Genomic DNA, 13,447 nt, shown 5'->3' with positions numbered 1-13,447 from the left:
ATTCTTTTCGTTCCCTCCGCCCCCTGGCTGGAGTTCGCTCCCGGCAGGCTTTCGGGCGTGCCTGCTTCCTTCCCTCCGTCACGTGAAGGGGAGGCTGCTGGCTGTGCAGCCGCTAGCCAGCTAGCTATGCCTGCAAGGCGTCCCCTGGTTCCCTCTGATCCAGTTGAAGTTACAGCAAGGCAAGAGCTTCGGCGGGATGCTGGAGTGTGTATGCCAGCGAGGCATTCCGGGACGCTCAGCCGAGTTTCCTAGATACCTTCGCCGCGGTTAATCCTTTTGGGCCAAGAAGGTACTAATTGGACGAGGCCTTGGCGGTGGGTGCTAGCCCCGAATTAAAATGTTTTAGTTTTTTGGGGATTTTTTGTTTGGTTCGTTGGTTTTTTGTTTTTGTTTTTCGAGTCAGGGTTTCTCTGTGGCTTTGGAGTCTGTCCTGGAACTAGCTCTTGTAGACCAGGCTGGCCTCGAACTCACAGAGATCCGCCCGCCTCTGCCTCCCGAGTGCTGGGATTAAAGGCGTGCGCCACCACCACCCGGCTTGTTTTTTTGTTTTTTTTTTAACCTGCTTTATTGCTCAGACTGTCCTGGAACTTGAGATCCTTATGCCTCAGCCTCCCTAGTGCTGAAATCGGGCATAATGCATGCCCAATTTAGGAATTTTTGTTATTTTAACTTTATAATGATGGTGAAAGCCTTTTTCAATGGGAACTGCATCGGATTTTGAATTTTGGTGTTTTTCCAAGCTAAAAGTATACCCTGTAATAACTCTGGATGCTGGCCAGCAGAGGGGGCTCAGCTCCCATTCAGCCTCGGGAACTCCCAGGGCAAACTGGTGTACGTAGTGCTGTGTTTCTGTGCTCAGTATTAAGTGTGTTTGGAGCTTATGTGTTCCTCTTGTGACCTGCTAAGTAGGGTGTGTCCCCCTCATAAGTTAAGGAACATCTGTGTAGGGTTGGTTGTTAAGCACGTGATGGTGTCCGAATAAAACTCTTACTAAACTCTCGCTGTGCAGTAACTGGTCCACAATGAAAAACAAACAACCCCCCCCCTTGTAACTCAGTAGTGCTAATAACATAGCTGCTCTGTACTGAATTTTCTCAAATTTAATATTCCTGATTTTACACATCCTACAGCTAGGGACGTCTGAGATTCAAGGAGCTAAGATAGCCTGCCTTATTAGCTTAACTTATCCCGTGTTACACAGTGCTAATAAGTTAGGTTAGGAGAATAGCTTCGTGGGTAAGGGCCTGCCACAGAGCCTGATGACCCGAGCCTGGTCCCAGGAATCATCCATGCAAAGGTGAGAGCCAACTCCATCAAGGTGCAGCCTTCCTTCACATGTGTGTCCACACATACGCACATCAGTAACACATAAGAATAAACAAGATTCCTTTTTTTTTTTTTTTTTTTTTTTTTGGTTTTTCGAGACAGGGTTTCTCTGTGGTTTTGGAGCCTGTCCTGGAACTAGCCCTTGTAGACCAGGCTGGTCTCGAACTCACAGAGATCCGCCTGCCTCTGCCTCCCAAGTGCTGGGATTAAAGGCGTGCGCCACCACCGCCCGGCCAAGATTCCTTTTTTATTGTGTTACAGTATGTCTTACAAATCTGTTCATCCACAGCTTCTCTCAACATCTGGAAATAATAATAAAGGAAAACTGAATTGCTCCCTCAGGCGCTGCCAACTGATTTGCATCAGGACCAAACAGGTGTTTTTAAGCTTACCATTTCAGAGGTGATCTCTCTGACACTGAGGAATTCCTATAGAGCAGCACACAGTCCTTGAGAGTTAGGAGAGACTCAGCACAGTTCTGATGACCTCCATTTACCTTATCTTTATTTACTATGATAGTAGGTATTAAGAAGTAAAAACATTGTTTGTGTGTGCACAGCTTTATAAAGTGGGACACTTTCTGGGAAAGTGTCCCCTTGCCCTGCCTGGGGATACATGGAAAGTAAGGAACAATCTGGCTATACCGGCCCTCCTGACAGCAGTGCTGTGGGCTTGAGGAAATTGACCGCCCAGATCTGGGACCCTGTTCCAGCTGTCCTCGCCTTGTGTGGCTTGAACCCACCAGGCTTTTCTCTCCCAAATCTTCCCAGATTTACTGTTTCCTCTCCTAGAACATTGTTTACCCGCAGTTCATTTTGTTATTCAGGTCTCTTCTCAAACCCTTTCCCCAGAGGGGCCTCCACGACTACTCCAACAGTCTTCTTCACTCCCAAATTTCCCCCCCCCATTCATTTTTTCCTTAACAACCACTATGACATTTCAGCGCCCCTTCACTGTAGAAATTTACTATTGCTCACATAGAAGCGACCCTGAGGACAAAGACTTGGTCTTGGTCTTTATCATTACTTGTTAATTAAGTCATAGATGTATATTTCCCCACAATTTTTTTCCTTCCTAATTGCACCGCCAATAAATGGTGTGTCTTTAAAATGTTATCTTGGGCTAGGAAGATTGCTCAGGGGTGAAGCCTCTGTCCAGTATGCATGGCACCCAGTGTTCAGTGGATGCCAAAAATGAAACAGGGAAGAGAAAATTTAGAGTTGAAAATATGATGTCCCCAGGAGCTAAAGTCTTGTGTCGGACAAACCTCGCACTTGGTAATTACCAACCAAACCTGCTAAATGTTCACTGCGGCAATTTAAATGTCTTTATTCTTCACAACTATCTGAAACGTTTCCTGTTGCCTGAGTGGGGGGAATGGGTGCATAGTAATCCTTTGGGAAGACTGGAAGGGCAGAGAGCACAGCCTGGCAGGGTGCCTCTTCGCAGCTACTCCTTACACAGACCTCACTGAGCAACAGTTGCTTGCCCACTGCCAAAAGCCCTTGAGAAGTAAGTTCGTGGATCCTTAGAGAGCCACAGATGCAGAGCATATTGTGACTTGTGGATAGTAGAAAAGGACCCAGCCTGCTATGGCAGTGCTTTGGAGAGGTATTCTTGAGGCTCAAAAGACAGGCCTGCCCGGGCAAAGGTAAGGGGAGGATTGAGACCAGTTATGGCTGAGGCCTGGACTTTGTCCAGAATGTCATGAACTATTTTCGTGATGGCAGCATGCCAGTTAGTAGTTTATCTCACCTGAGAAAGCAGGTGAGTCTAAGAGAAATAAGGGCTACAGGATGGAGCGAGTTTTGGAGAGACTAGTGTTTCAGGGTGCTGGACACAAGGTGACCCAGTTCACTGAGGGAATTCAGGAGGATTGACCAGCCTTGAGAAATGCGATATTGGCTTGGGCCGTAAAGAATTGGAACTCCAGGGCTGGAGAGATGGCTCAGAGGTTAAGAGCATTGCCTGCTCTTCCAAAGGTCCAATTCCCAGGAACCACATGATGGCTCACAACCATCTGTAATGAAGTCTGGTGCCCTCTTCTGGACTATAGGCATTCATGCAGGCAGAATATTGTATACATAATATTTTTTTAAAAAAGAATTGGAACTCCAAGTGAAAGCAAAAATCAGCTAATGACAGGATATGTTCTGTGTGTTAATTAGTGGGTGTTTGGTGTATAAAACACCAGTTGAGATATGATGTGTGATGCCCTTCTGTATGCTGTGAATATGTTTTATTACCATTGGTTGATAAAGAAGCTTATTTGGCCAATACCCAGGCAGAATAGAGCCAGGCGGGAAACCTAAGCAAAGATAAAAGGAAAAAGAAGGCAGAGTCAGGAAGATGCTGGCAGCCACTGGAGAAGCAAGATGTGAGGTAACAAGCCACAAGCTCATGGTAAAATACAGAATAATAGAAATGGGTTAATTTAAGTTGTAAATGCTAGTTAATAATAAGCCTAAGCTAATAGGCCAAACAATTTGCAATTAATATAAGTTTCTGTGTGGTTTCTCACAGCTGGGTGGCTGGGAAATGAAAGCACAGCCTCTGGTTAAAAAGATACATGGAGTCAGCCCTTCTGATTTGATCAGGACATCATGACAAACACTTTTGGACTGACCTTCAGGACTTGTCCTAAATGAGTGTGACTTTCCCTTCAGTCTTCAAGCCTCTGCCTATCACCTGCCAACTCTAGGCCCCTCCCCAGCTTCAGAACTGTGACACTCCACTCGTGTTCAGGGGCCCACCTCTTTCAGTGACCATCTAGCCTTTTACCCAGGGTCTTGGTTAGAAATCTATCCTGTAATAAAAGCACCATGATCAAAACCGACTTGGGGAAGAAGGGGATTATCTGGCTTGCACATACTAGTCTCTGTTCAGAGGGAAGGAGGAACCCCAAACCAGGCGGCAGAAACAGACCCTGGAGGATGCTTACAAGCTTCTTTTTTCTGGCTTGGCACTGACAGTGGCCTGGGCCCTTCCCAATCAATCGTTAATCAAGACAATGTCCCCTGTTGTCTACAGGCTTGCCTGTAGGCAATCTGAGTTTCTGGACGTCAAGAAACACCTGCTACGTTTTCTCCCCTCAGCCCCTGCCATCTACTTCGACATGTGTCATTTAGATGTGCTTGTATTGGTGCTCCAGTGGCACTTTGTGGTCCCTTCATCAGAGCAGGACTCATATCTTGTGTCCCTATGTCTTGCACAGGCCAGCCGCCACATTGAATGAACGAGCAATCTTACAGAGCCATCCATCAGTCGGTCATCTCAGCAAAGACTTCCAGCTGCTTACTGGCATTTTAGAACCATAACTAATGACTGCTGACCCCTTCAGCCTTTGATCTGAGCAATGGGACTTTTCACCACGTGCCCTTGTTTGAGGGAATAGGCAAGGGCTGGGTAGGTAGGGATTGGCTGTTCTCTCTGCCCTTTGTGGGCTCCAAAGCCACTGTACCCTGTTATTTAAGTAGCTGCTTTCCTCGGATGTTGGGGGACAGAATAGGAAGTGAGAGGACCACTATAGTCATGCCTTATGAACAACCTGACTCAGTTCACCCCTCTTGGTTCCTGGTAAATTGGCCACGGTCCGAGCTGGATTCCCACACTAGGAGAAATACCATTTTCTTGTAGTTACTTCTGGCCAGCAGAGGGTGTGGGGTGACAGCTTCTCTTTAGGGCTTTTGAAGTTTAAAAGACCCTAGGTGAGTGACTAGTTGCTGGCCTCTGTCATTTGGATTTTGCAGTTTAAATTCTGTGATGACATCAGGCAGGTTAAAGTGGAAAAATGGGACCAACTAGTAACGTTTCTGGAAAGAGTTGATGCTGTGGCCAGAGACTATTGAGAGGAACTTCTGACGTTCCTTGAACATCATTTCTTGATCTGATACTAGTTATAGGAATGTGTTCAACCTGTAAAAGTATATGAAAATGTATATTTGAAGTTTCTGATGCATTATTTAAACTTAATATAGTTTCAGAATCTAAAAGTACAAAACAAGTAACAACATCAACAAACCTTTAGGCCAGCAAGAAGGCTCAGTGGGTAAATGTACTGACCATCAACCTGACAACCTAACTTTGATCCTGGAACCAACATGGTTGGAGGAGAAAATGAACTCCTGGAAGTTGTCTTATGACCTCCAGTGTGCACCATGGCATACATTCACACACACACACACAAATTAATAAAAATAAACCCATGGGTGCAATGTGGTTACAAAGGTCTTGTGTTGGGGTGAGATGTCTTTTATTACTATAGTTTTTAACTTTGACTGGGTCATGAGACCTCTGAGCAAACCACAGAGCCCAGTTGAGAGCTGCAGCAACAGAGAACACAAATAAGGGACAGAAGCATCTGTAACAAAAGGTTATATGCTCTAACGTACATAAAAGATGCTCACCTCAGAGGAAAAGACACTCACCTCCAATCCTTTTTTTATTCCTCTTTTTTTTGATACTACAATAGTATCACATCATTTCTCCCTTCCCTCTTCTCCTCCTAACCTTCCCACATATCCCTCCTTGCTGTCTTTCAAATTCATAGTCTCTTCATGCATTAGTTGTTGCTACATGCATATGTGTATGTACACATCGCCACATACACTAGCAGTACCTGCTCCGTCTGTATCCTGGCACTTGTGTGTGTTTTCAGAGCTGACCGTTTGGAACTGGATAACCACTTAGTGTGGCTTCCCCAGGGAAGACGATCTTCCGCTTTCAGCATTCCCTAGTTGCCTGTAGTTGTTTGTTTCTCTCTGTGTAGTCCTGGCTGTCCTGGAACGTGCTCTGTAGACCAGGCTGTCTTCACACTCACAGAGATCTTCCTGCCTCTGCCTTCTGAATTTTGGGGTTAAAGGCATGCGCCACCAATGCCTGGCAGCCTATAATTCCTTGTATAGTGTTGAGACCTCATGAGCTTTTCCCCATCCACTTTAGCATGTCTGTTGTTGTCTTTGTTCAACTAATGTTTGGGTTGTGTTGGTGAGACTATGGTGTGGCTTCTGACATTGCTAGGAGGAACCATCTCACTGCAAACTCCCTGATCCTCCAGTTCTGAGAATCTTTCTGCCTCCTCTCCCACAATGTTCCCTGAGCCTTAGGTGAGGGAGTTGGTCTGTAGCTGTATCTATTGGGACTGGTTCCACAACTCTGTATTTTGATTGGTTGTGGCTTTGAGTAATGGTCTCTGTCTGTTGCAAAGGCAAGTTGTCTTGATGAGAAGAGAGAACTACACTTATCTGAGGGTGTAAGGACAGTAGCCAGAGTGTAGCTAGTGAGTGTTCTGGTTTAGTAAAGTGGTGGTTGTAGGTTCTCCAAGCTTCAGTCTTTTAGAGATAATGGGATTGTGTTATTATTTCATTTATTTATTGGTTTTCCAAGACAGGGTTTCTTTATGTAGCCTGCCTGTTCTGGAGCTAACTGTAGACTAGGCTGGCCTCAAACTCAGGGATCTGTCTGCCTCTGCCTCTCGAGTGCTGGGATTAAAGGCATGTGCCACCACCACCCGGTGAGATAAATGTTTATTAACAGCATGTTGAAGACCATTTTCAAGCCATTTGATTTACAGAATCCATCCTATCAGATGGAGATGGAGGAATGGGTGGGCACTGGGTAGCCGGCCCATTCATGCATTGCTGGTTGAACTCTGAAATGAACAGCCCTATTATCTTGGTAAAATCAAAACTAAAAGTCAGACTCTCTACATATCTAATTCCGCGTGGTGAGGGAAAGTGTTTCATGTGAGAGGTTTGCCTGTCTCCTCAGAGTGGGGGAGGGTGGAGACCTTGTTTGTGTCCATTTCCTATGTCTGTCTGCACTCCTGTCTGACACCAGCCCTGCTCTAGGAGCCCCCCGGGCTCCCACAGTCCACACCTCTGCAAACACGGCTTTCTACACCATGTCTTTTCTTGGCTTTTGGGTTGAAATTGCCACTGTTGTTTTAGTTTTAATTGGCTGTATCTGTAGTTCTAAAATCGGGTGGCCATCAGACTGAAAAAGGGTCAGAGCATCCCCCTCCCACTTCATATTTATAGACAGTGCATTTCTCTCACCTCTTAAACTCCAAAACAAAAATGGGAAAAAACTCACAAAGCCCCCTTCTATCCAGATTCACTCTGAAGTTCCTGTCCTTTTTTTCTTCAGAGCCTTAGTCAGCATCTCTGCTTACACTCACTCGCTGCCTGTCTGTCTGTCTGTCTGCCTGCCTGCCCATCTCTTCCTGCATATCTTCCCTACTATCTATATATCTACCTTCCTACCTACCTACTTACCTATTTCTTCCTGCGTGTCTTGCCTGCTTCCTGGATAACCTTGTGTTGCTGAATCCAGTAGACACGGTTGAAGTCCAGGCACTGTCTGACACTAGACATGGCTTCCTCCTGATTATTTTTGATAGAGACTAGCAGAGTAATATTAATAATAAATGAAGTATAGGGTTGCGCCTTTGAAAAGATAAATAAGATCAACAAACCTTTAGCCAAACTAATGAAAAGACCAAATTAAAATTAGAGACTAGGGACTGGGGAAATGCCTCAACAGTTAAGAGTACTTCCTGTTCTTCCAGAAGACTGGAGTTCAGGACCCAGCACCCATGTAGGGCATGTCCCAGTGGCCCATAGCTCCGGCTCCAGGGGATCCCACACCCTCTTCTGGCCTCTGTGGGCACCAAATATATGCACACTTATGTACAAATAAATAAACCTTTAAAATTAGAGGTGGCAAGGGAGGGACATACAAGATTTCAATGAAAACAAAGGAGACCCTTGGGGTTCTACTTTGAAAATTTATATTATAAAAACGGGAAAATCTAGAAGAAACGGCAAAATTCCCAGATACAGGACTTTCCAAAATTAAACCAAGGTAAATAGCAGCCGGGCTGGTCCATTTCTGAACTCCGTGAAGCCTTTCCCATTCAGGGACCCACCGTGTGTCCCGCGCAGCTGCAGATCTCTGTCGGCATCGCCTGCTTTGCAGATATGTTCATGGTGTTAGTCTAACTTCCCAGAAAGAGAAGTAGCGGTTCAATCTGTAGGCCTAACACCTCCTCCAGCTGTAAAATGCTGTTTGTGTCATACTGCCCCTTCACACACATGCACATACCCACAGCATCAAGGGGTCACACATGTTTATCTCAGGCTCAGATGAGGCCCGGGAAAGTGAGGCTCCCCTTGGAGCTGGGAGTGCCTGTGTCCTCGGGCAATTCCAGCTCTTTCTAAAGCATGCCACCTTCAGAAAGGAAGGCGCACACTGCATCAGAGGGATGTCGGAGAAAGATGTTGTTGAGCCCTCCAACTGGGTGGGTGTGGGGGGGGGGTCTGTGCTTCTAAAAGCCTCCTGCAGGATGCAGTGGGGACCCGAAAGAGCTGGGTTCCTTCCAATCTCTTCACAGTTATCACTTCGTATGAGACCTCGAGCAAGCCACTGTACTGTGTTAGTCTCTGCTCAGACCTTTGTAAGCTGAAATCCACACCCTGTCTGCTGACTTGGGAGAATTGCTTTGGGTATAGGGGTTCGAATGATGCTTGCTGCCTTGGGAACTTTAAAGTCTGTCATTCCAGGAAACCCTCAGGATGGATCTGCTGGGATGGGGGCAGCAGGTTGGACTTCAGTGAGCTTTCTGTTCTATTCCTCCTTTTCCTATTGGGGATTTTACAGTGTTCTTGGGAGGTGGCAGGGTGGTTCTGGGGTGCCTACAGAAAGGAAAAGCTTGCCTGTGCTCCCCTGCCCTTCCTCCTACTGTGCAGAGAGCACCGCTATGGCTTAGCACACATCCTTCTGGGATTTATAAAAAGCATATACCTATAATCTTGGGAGCTGGAAGAATGAGGTGAGAAGATCCCAAGTTCAGGGCCAGCATGGGTGCCAGTGAAACTCTGTCTCAAACAAATTAATAAACAAAAACTTCAAAGCCCAAACACATTTCTGTGTCTGTTCAATGCCAATACATACACAGGCATGCACCTGTTTGTAGGGTTTTGTTCTTTAAATGTTATAAATTTTTGCACCTCACATATTCTCTCTGTCATTCTAACTTGCTAACCTGTCTCTATGCAAGCTACCTAATTCTAATGCTGGGCATTTTATAGGTATATTTAATCAACTATCTTCCAATGCCATTAAACACGGAAACATTACCAGTGGCACGATGCTTCTCAACTAAGTTTAAATGCTTTTAAATTTATTTTGAAGTGAAATTGGGAGCACAGATGTCTATATTTGGTGAGGAGGGAAGGCCATGATCTGAAAGAGAAGAGGTCCCCAGTGGAAGTCACTGCTTTGTCTTCAGGATGGACAGAGAACTCCTTGGTGTGTGCCTGGAGATGCCAACACAGCTTTTAAGTTACAGTCTCCCTTGCTCTGACCTTCAGATACCCTCCATTGTTCTTCCCAAGCACTTTCTCCTAGCGCACATCCAGAACTAGGAGCTTCTCCCAGGACCAGTTAGCCTCGGCACAGACCAGGGCTCCAAACTGGCATATCCACCAAGGGCCAGTCTACCCAGACACCAGAAGAAATCATCACATTTGTGTCTCAGCATCCATTCACTTGGTGAATGTTCAGGGCCTTCACAGCTGAGCCAGTGGTGCCCCTGCCCCACCCCCCGACCTAGAAAGCACACGTAGAGCCTGAACCACTGGCACAGCTTAGCTGGAACATGAACAACTCACACATGCCCTCCCAGGTCACTTTAGCACATAGATGGAGCGGATCCCTGACTACGTCCCCACCCGATGTGGCAAGAGTTCCAGATCACTCCTTCCACGCCCTTCAGAGCAAGCAGGAGTCAGGGCAGAGGTTATCCTTGGAGGACTTTGTAGTCTGACCTAGATATTCCCAAGAAAATATCCCATGCGGCAGAAATGTAGCAGACTCGCCTGCAGCCTGTGTGAAGGGTGCAGAGAGGAACCACCCAACAGCAGCCATTCACAGTGTGCAGATGCTCCTGGCCCTGATGCTGAAGACAAGAGCTCTGTGTGTTTAAGTCACAGCCCAGTGTTCACTTCCAGTACATCAAAGGGATGTGGATGCTGTCTGGACTACTGACTCTCTCCACGCTCAAGTCCATACAAAAACCAAGCCAGTGGAACACAGTATCCAAGCTGCAAAGCCACCAGGGCCTCAGACACTCCATCCTGCTGACTCGGAGATGGGAGAGTGGAGAGAGGCTCATAGTGGGAAGAGAAGGGAGGCTGGAAAGTGAGGAAGGGCATGAGCTCTGGTCCCGACTTCCCGCCCCACACGGGATAAATCTCTGGGCCTCCTTAGGCCTTGGCTTCTTCACTTACTAGTCATTGGAAACATCCACTTTTTCAATCCTGTTTTTCTCAAAATCCCTACAAATGAGATCAAGATGCTTAAGATTTATTAGAGATTTAGGGTTTGGAATAATCTCTTTGTTAGTTTTATTTATTTGATAGTCGTAGATGTTCTGAACTGTAGATGTCACTAAGCAGAAAACAGTCTGAAGTGGAAGAAGGTAGAAAAGACCAGTTATTACATATTGGTTTATTTGGTGACTTACTAAGCACACTGTGTGTACTGTACTGCTCACCTCTATGCATGGCTTCACTTGCTACCTGGAATAGAATGACCTGGAGAAGTAGCTGGAACAATGGGCCATTGCCCCTAACAACCTGGCCACAAAAGTTTACACCTGTCCACTTTAATATATGCCTTTAAAAACAACCACTGGTTGCTGTGAGCAATTCTGTAAAAATCTCATGTGTTTGCTTGCCCCACCTTGTGGTTTTAGGGCATAAAATAAGACTGTTACAGGAATCTTTCTGAAATTAGCACTCTGACACCAATAAGAGGAGACGCCGCTAGTGGTAGGAGAGCCCCTGGAAGGCTCCGAGGCCGGGTCTCGTTTGTATTCTCATTTTATGTTCTAAAACCAGAAGGTGAGGCAGACAAGAGTTTTTAGAGGCATAGTGGCAGTCAGCAGGTTGTGGGGGGCAATGGCCCCTGGTTCCAGCTACTCCTTCCTATCTTTCTGTTCCAGCTAGCAAGCGAAGGCAGGCTTGGCGAATAGGCAGTACAAGCCGTGATTTAAGTACACTGCTAAACAAACCAATAAATCAGTATCCAATAATTGGTATTTTCTGCCCTATTCTACTTCAAAATGCAAACTGGACCCAGGACAAAGGCCTTTGAAGGAGCTGTCCTGGCTTCAGCGCTAGGGGGCGAACCTCTGCTCCCTCCGTTCTGGTGCTAGAGCCCTTGATCCCAGAAAGATTCTGCAGCAAGTTCTAGGAGAGCACCTGCCACTGGCATCTTGATGACGTTCCTTCCAGATAGGTGTTGTGATAGTTGGTTCTTAACCTACCCTGTAGGGAGGATTTCAGGAGCCCCTGGACCCACTAAAATTGTGGGCTTAGGGCTTCTGCCGCCGTATTTCCAAACTCTCTAAACAAAATCCGTTGTGGGTTTTTGTTTGGTTGGTTTTGGTTTTGCTTTTTCATTTGTTTTGGTTTTGGTTTGGTTTTTGGATTTTAGAGACAGGGTTTTTCCGCGTAGCTCTGGCTGTCTTGGAGCTTACCCTGCCTTGAACTCACAAAGATCTACCTGCCTCTGCCTCCTCTCCTGAGTGCTGGGATTAAAGGTATGCACCACCACCACCACCACCAGTGGAACCTGTTGCTTTAACTATTCTCCAAGCACATTTTAAAAAATGTATTTTATGAGCCAGGCCACCATATCTTTAATTTCAGTACTTGCCGATCGCTATGAGTTCCAGGCCAGCCACACCTACATAAAAGTACTCTGTCTCAAAACACGAACAGACAAATGTTAGGAGCTCCTGCCTAAGGCTGCCTGGGAGCCTGTTCTTTCACTCACCCTTAGGGTCTGGATATGAAAGTTTCTTGTGTTGAAGATTTAGTTTTCAGTACAGGCTTTGGGAAAGTGATCGGGTTCTGAAGACTCTGACTAATCAATGCATTAATCCCATGATAGATTCATGATATGGCTATGTTATATAGGAAGCGTGGCCAGGATCAGGGAAGTAGGCCACTAGGTGCATGTCCTTGAAACATAGGCCTTGTCTCCAGCCCCCTTCTGCTTCTCTGCTTCCCAGCTGCCACAAAGTGAGCAGTTCTGTTCTTCCTCCTCCTTCTGCCATGGTTTCTGCCTCACCACAGGCCCGAAAGCAATGGAGCAGACTACTCACGGGCTGAGACCTCTGAAACGGTGAGCAGACACAAATCCCCCTAAGTTCTTTTCCCAGGAATTTCCTTACAGCAGGACTTGACTAACTGCATAATGTGTGAATTTGTTTCTTCTTATTATTTCTCTTTTTAAAACAGGGTATCGTTGTATACCAGGCTGGCCTCACACTCACTGCGGAGCTGAGGACAACATTGCACTTCTGATCCTCCTGCCTCCACTTGCAGAGTGCTGGAAATACAAGTGCATGCTATCACACTCAATTAAGTGTTGAGGATGGAGCCCAGGGCTTCATGCATGCTAGGCAGACGCTCTGTTATCTGAGCTACGGTTGCTTGAAGTTAGCAAACTTGTTTCTTAAAACAAAAGCTTGTTCAGTCATTATTTATCTGATCCTAATTTAACAACCCTCTTTATGGTTTGCTTTGGTAGTTCAGAGAGAAGCCAGATGAAGAATATGAGAAAAACACTGAAAATATGAACACTTAACAAAAATGCTTTACTGAGACAGGGTTTCTCTGTGTAATAGCTCTGACTGTCTTGAACTCACTCTGTAGACCAGGCTGGCGTCGAACTCACTGAGATTCACCTGCCTCTTCCTCATAAGTCCTGGAATTAAAGATGTGTACCACCACTGCCTGGCCAAAATGCTTTTTAAGGGAGCTGGAGAGATGGCTCAGAGGTTAAGAGCATTGACTGTTCTTCCAAAGGACCTGGGTTCAATTCTCAGCACCCACATGGCAGCTCACAATTGTCTATAACTCCAGTTCCAGGGGTTCTGACACCCTCACACAGACATAAAAATGAAATCTAAAAACACCAATGCACATAAAATAAGAATAAATAAATCATTTTAAAAAGGCACATAAAGATGCCAAGGTATCTTGCTATTTGCAAGAATAACAAATCAGAAATTATTAAGGGATTATCATTCATGTTCAACCAATTATAT

This window comes from Chionomys nivalis, chromosome 9, assembly GCF_950005125.1.
Source record: "Chionomys nivalis chromosome 9, mChiNiv1.1, whole genome shotgun sequence".
In the NCBI taxonomy this organism is placed as follows: Eukaryota; Metazoa; Chordata; class Mammalia; order Rodentia; family Cricetidae; genus Chionomys; species Chionomys nivalis.
The sequence above is the reverse complement of the archived record's forward strand: the minus strand, read 5'-3'. Positions refer to the sequence as shown.